Source organism: Cyprinodon variegatus, unplaced genomic scaffold, assembly GCF_000732505.1.
Source record: "Cyprinodon variegatus isolate N-32 unplaced genomic scaffold, C_variegatus-1.0 Scaffold225, whole genome shotgun sequence".
Classification (NCBI taxonomy): domain Eukaryota; kingdom Metazoa; phylum Chordata; class Actinopteri; order Cyprinodontiformes; family Cyprinodontidae; genus Cyprinodon; species Cyprinodon variegatus.
In genome coordinates this window covers 801878-807418 of record NW_015150678.1, presented here as the reverse complement: position 1 = coordinate 807418, position 5541 = coordinate 801878, and the positions used below count along the sequence as shown (strand labels likewise).

Here is a 5541-nt window from a genome sequence, read left to right as displayed (position 1 = left end):
TGCCCATGGGGAACAGTTTTGGTCAGGAAAACCTTAAAAATCTCCACATGAAATGCTTGAAAACTGTTTTTGATGATCCATTCGGTTGTTTCTCCTTCGGGTTTGTCGAAGTTAACACGACAAGACATATAAAAAAGTGCATCAGGACGTCAAAAAGAACGTATGCAAGGACAGTTGTGGCCAGCAGGTGGCAGCAACAACATGGCAGAGAGAAGATGAAGAAAAAAAACATTTGCGCTGGCTGCCGCAGTGCATGATGGTCGTTGTGCCGGTGCTATCCTGCTCTGTATGAATGTGTGTTATTCTGCTCACAGTCCCATCAGTGCTCATGTGATGTTGAAGAGGAGATATATCGACCAGAGCGCTTTACAAGTCAGGTAAAGACATGTCGAAAGTTCCGCTTTCATAACAATTTGTTTCTTTTTTCTATATTTCCATGGTTGCTCTTTTAGCCTGTTAGCATTAGCCAGTCTACGTGTAACCGCAGCTGACAGCATAAACTTTAGCCACGGCTATTAGCAAAGACAGCATTTAAACTGCACCGTTTCTCATATGGTGTCAAACAGATACATGGTTTTGTCTGCTATGCATTTTTATGTTGTTCTAGCTTCGTTGTCAGCCGCGCTAACCTTAATATGACAAGTAAAGGTGAACAGCGTAGCGAGCTAAAGCTAGCTGGCTAGCTCCCGTCACTAATGGAGCCTAAACAATGATCTGACAGTTCAACCAGGCTATACAACATCTCATAAAAAAGTTAGTTTTAACCAGGAAACATGTCAGTATTGTCGCTCAACGATTAGTTTCTGTATGTTCTGCATTTAAATCCAGCTGTTTTATAATTAACTATTTATATATTTTTGTGGACCAAGCTGAATCCTGTCACAGTTTACCTTCTGGTGACCTGAAATGCTAATACTGAGGCAGGGAAATAGTAGCTTTGGTTTGGATATTAATCTAAAAATAATCTGTTGTGTTTCTGATACAGAGCTGTTATTATTTGGGGCTTGTTTACAACATGAGAATGTTGCTGCTTTTTATGAGAATGAGAGTTTTATTTCGGTTCAAAGGTAAAAACTGATTTCTCAGTGGATTTGAGTAACAGAATGGGTTCAGATTAGAGCTGATTATACACACCTACTCCTTCTGCATTAAGGTAAACCAAAAGGCAGAGACATGCCAAACTAATCAATGGATTGCCCTCCAGAACACAATAGCAGCAACAACACCTGAAAGTAACAATATCAGCACAACTATTCCAAGTACTTACTTAATATAGTCATAGTTTACTCTAGTTTGAGTCTTTGGTTTATCAAATAATAAAATTCCTACATTCCTTTATTTTGAACATGTTCATGATTTGATATAAGTTTGTATTTTGCTTTATACATGATTTGTTTTGGTATATAATATATCAAGTCCCTGAATTTTAGTATGGTTAACAAAGAAAATAATTGATTAGTTGGCTCACTGTAAAGTTTAGGGCAGAAACAACTAATCAGATTAATCCCTTATTCAAAAAATTGTCAACCAATTTAGTAATCGATTGTTAGCTGGAGTATAAAGATGCTAAAATATGTCTTTAGCTGACAGAGTGACCCACTTAGAGCAGTAATTATGCCAAAATTGTAAAAAAAATATATATATATATTTATTTATTTTTAATATATATTTATATACACACACATTTTGCATTTAAGATTAAAAAAAAAAAAACACGAAGAAAATCTCTATCAATCTGTTCTGTCCAGAACTCCTCAAATTGAAACGTTTTAGTTTGGTTTAATTTCATGAAAAATATATTTTGCTATTCCATTATTAATATTTATTAAAAAAGCAACAGATTAATCGATTTGTAAAAAAAAACAAACATTAATTGCAGCCCTAGTAAAGCTTCTGACTGATAAATCTAATAGCTTTTTGTTTGTAGTAAAAAATAGAATTTGGATTAATTATATATTTCCCCACATCTCTATATAATACGTCATATATGGACCAATTATTACAAATTTTGTTTTTATTTTATCTCAATAGATAATTCTGTATGCAAAAAGTCAAATTAGATTCGAAGTAATAGGTGAAATAGTATGAACATTTTAAATGAAAAGTATCTAATCCTCCTTTTAAACTGTTAGCTCCCTTAAGGTTTACTGATAATTATGCTGTAGAGAAAATATGTCGTGTGTAAGTAAAAGAAGGTGTTGTAAAATTAAGATGCCACTATTTCAGCAATATTTCTAATAAAAAATGATACTAACATGAGCTGAAATAATCTTTACAGAGGTTCTTATTTGTATTTAATAGAGCTGTTTAGGAAAACAGTATAACTTGTCATTTTTGATAAAAAAAAAACACACCTTTCCATTTCCATTAATTACAATTAATTTGAACCAATATTGCGATTGAGATTTAGTTGCGATCTTTTTCCTCGACAATAAGCACAAGCATGCAGATGTTTTACTCCAGGGTTTCAGTTTTTTTCATGACCTTGAAAGCCTGCTCGTGCAGAGTGCAGTGTTGTAAAACTTTACTGTTAAACTTGCACAAACAAAGTTCTTATTTCTACTATAATGCATTAATCGAGGCGCTTGCTGCTACTCTGTCCTCCTGGGTGTGCTTTGGTGGCACAGTGGTTAGCGCACACAACCCATTTACGGAGGCTTTAGTCCTTTAAAAAAAAAAAACCCCACCAACTCTGTCCTCCCATCTGTGCGACGCATACGCATTTTAATCATATTACCGTCACCTTAAGGGCTGGAGGAAGTAATTTAGTGTCTTACTATTGTTAAATGTATTGCGATTTAAAAAAAATGTGTGCCTCTTCAATTTGAAAACTGCATTTTTCACAGGTGCAGTTAGATTGGAAATGATTTTTTTTTTTAAAGCTTTTATTGAAAACCCATTCAAGCGTGTGTTCCTGGGTAATCTGTTGCTCTCAATAATTTGGTGTATTTCTCCTGTTCTGGGACTGAAAATATTTTTTTTTTTAGATAATGTGTTGCATTAAATTCCCCAAATGAAAGCTATAACCCTGCCTGTCTAAGTTTTGATATGTTTCTAAAAATAGAAATGAAACCGTTATATCTGGTACTTCTCATAATTAGCATCTGATGGAAACAAGCAAGTTTAAAGCATCTGACAGTCAGAAGCCCATCCTAATTTCTAATAGTCAGTAGTCTTGATGCTGTGTTTGATGTAATCCTTTCATCGCTGTGATGAGATTAGCTGCAGATGGTCGTCCACCTCCTAAGGCGGATTAAAACTGCTGCTTATTAACCCCCACAAATACACACTTTGTGTAAAAAAAAAATGCCTCTGGACCAAATAAACTGCAGTAGACTAAAGTGGAACCCACTGGCACAACTTGTGAAAAGATAGCAGCAGTATTTAGTTTTTTTAATTCTTACACATTATTAAAATGTTCCTGGGTTGAGTTGTGACTGATGTCGCAGCTTTGATCAATGCAAGCTTCACCCTAAAAGCAAACGGCAACACTCACTTCCTTTGCAGCTACATGAAGAATCTGTCAAGTGGAAGTGAGAATATATTCTAGTAATGTTAAACTAAGGTTCTTTTATAAGATGCCTTTTGCAGACATTAAATCCTGAAGCTCTGAACAGGTCAGTTGCATTCAGATAAACATAAAATAAAATAAAAAACATCTGTAAAAAACAAAATACATCCAATCAAAAACACAATGAAAAACATGGAGAAATTTTTTTTTATTTCAGTTTGATTTTTAAACATTTCTACAGAGAGAGGGGGTAAAATATCAAATACTTTAGGAGCCACAGACCCGGCTTTCCTTTAGTTTTTAACAGAGTATGAATAACATCTAAGAGATTTGGTGCTTAGGATTGAAGTCTACAATGAGTTTAAATAAATACTGGTACAAATATTTTAGAACCTTCCCCTTTAGGTACAAACAAGAGTTTTAGATTTAACACTAAAATGGCGGCCTTATCAAGGAGCATAAAACTGGAGTTATATGTGAAAAATCTTCTACATTTAGTGGGAGGTCTGGCTGATGTGTTGTGGAAAGTTTTGAGGTGTGAAACTGAGGTTCTGTCTAGACCAGGAGTCAGCAACTTATTCTAAATAAATCTACAGTGTCTAGAGCCCTAAAACATCAATAACCATGTTTTTGTGATAAAAAACACCCTCTGTATAAATAGTATTATAGTTACAAACAGAATTTTTCATTTGAGGCGTAATTAATAAACTATTGAATCATTAACTCAGTTTTCGTTTAATCAATAAGTGAAGGTTGTAGACTCTAAAACCTCAGTCTAAAAAAGGACCACATCAAAGGAGAAATATTAGCCAAAACTGTTCAAAATATATGTAAAGTTTGATTAAAGATAAAAAAAAAAAACATTCTTTAACAGTAAATAAGAATTTCTAAAGTAGCATAGTTTTAGATGGTATAAACTGCTATAAAGCGTCTGTTGCTATCTGATTATTATTTGATTGATTGAAAAAAAAACAATCAACAGATAAAATTGATTAGCAAAACTATTGTTTGATGCAGCCCTACATACAGCTGGATGTCATCAGCATACATGTGATAAGAAATATCAGCAAAACCCTGAATTGCACCAGCTAATAGGATGTAAAAATGAAAAGGGACCAGAAGCGACACTTGTGGAACCCCAGAGATAAGAATGTCCTGAGAGTCGGATCAGAGAACCAGACACCATAGATAGACCCATAGATGCCAGTCAGAGCCTTTAGTATGGGAGAATTATCCTGCCATAATGCAAGAGCACATAATTTCAATTTGAGAAAAGAATTTCATCTTCTTGCACTCGAAACTTATAATGCTCACACTCAAAACATGCGCTCTCTCTTAAATATTTTCTCTTCTCTCTCAAATCTTTGTTTCTTCTCTCAGATTTAATGCTTCTTGCACAGATATTTTCTCCTCTCGCTTGCCTCCTTTTCTTCGCGCTCTGCTCGAGTCTCAGATACGCTCGCAAACCTGAGGCTCTGCTTGCAGCTTTTTTTGCTCTCTCTCAGATTGCAGTCGGATCGTCGCCTAGCAACCTTTCCAGCCAATAGAATGACAGCCTCAGAAAGGGTGCGCTTGTTTAACCCTACTGAGTGTGCCTTTGCTACTATAAGAGCGTCAGCTGAAACTGCTATTTACAGTAGTTTTGCTAGTAGTTTGCTAGTCAGGGCAGATGCTAATTCTGCGTCTAGCAGAAATTAAGTGACTTTTCATTGGTGATTCTTAAAACGCCCTTTATTATTTCCTTTTTTTATTTTCCTGATCGTTGTTGTTTTTCAGCTTCTTATTTTAATAGCTTTTAAATTAAAAAGCCATTTTATTGTCTGTACTGTTTATCACAGGCACACTCAGTAGAGTTAGACAAGTGCACCCTTTCTGAGGCTGTCGTTCTATTGGCTGGAAAGGTTGCTAGGCAACGATCCAACTGCAATCCGAGAGAGAGCAAAAAAAATCTGCAAGCAGAGCCTACGGGTTTGTGAGCGTATCTGAGACTCGAGCAGAGCGCGAAGAGAAGGAGGCAGGCGAGAGGAGAA

The 5541-nt window shown here is 35.3% G+C and overlaps 1 protein-coding gene across 1 annotated transcript in view; it reads left to right on the top strand.

Annotated features, from left to right (window-relative positions):
- The first annotated feature begins 259 nt into the window (after positions 1-259).
- The window catches only part of vps54 (VPS54 GARP complex subunit), a 38992-nt gene continuing 33710 nt past the window's right edge, over positions 260-5541 (top strand). Inside the window, 1 exon segment of the mRNA XM_015380938.1 lies at positions 260-377. The gene's annotated coding sequence lies outside the window, so the exon portion shown is untranslated.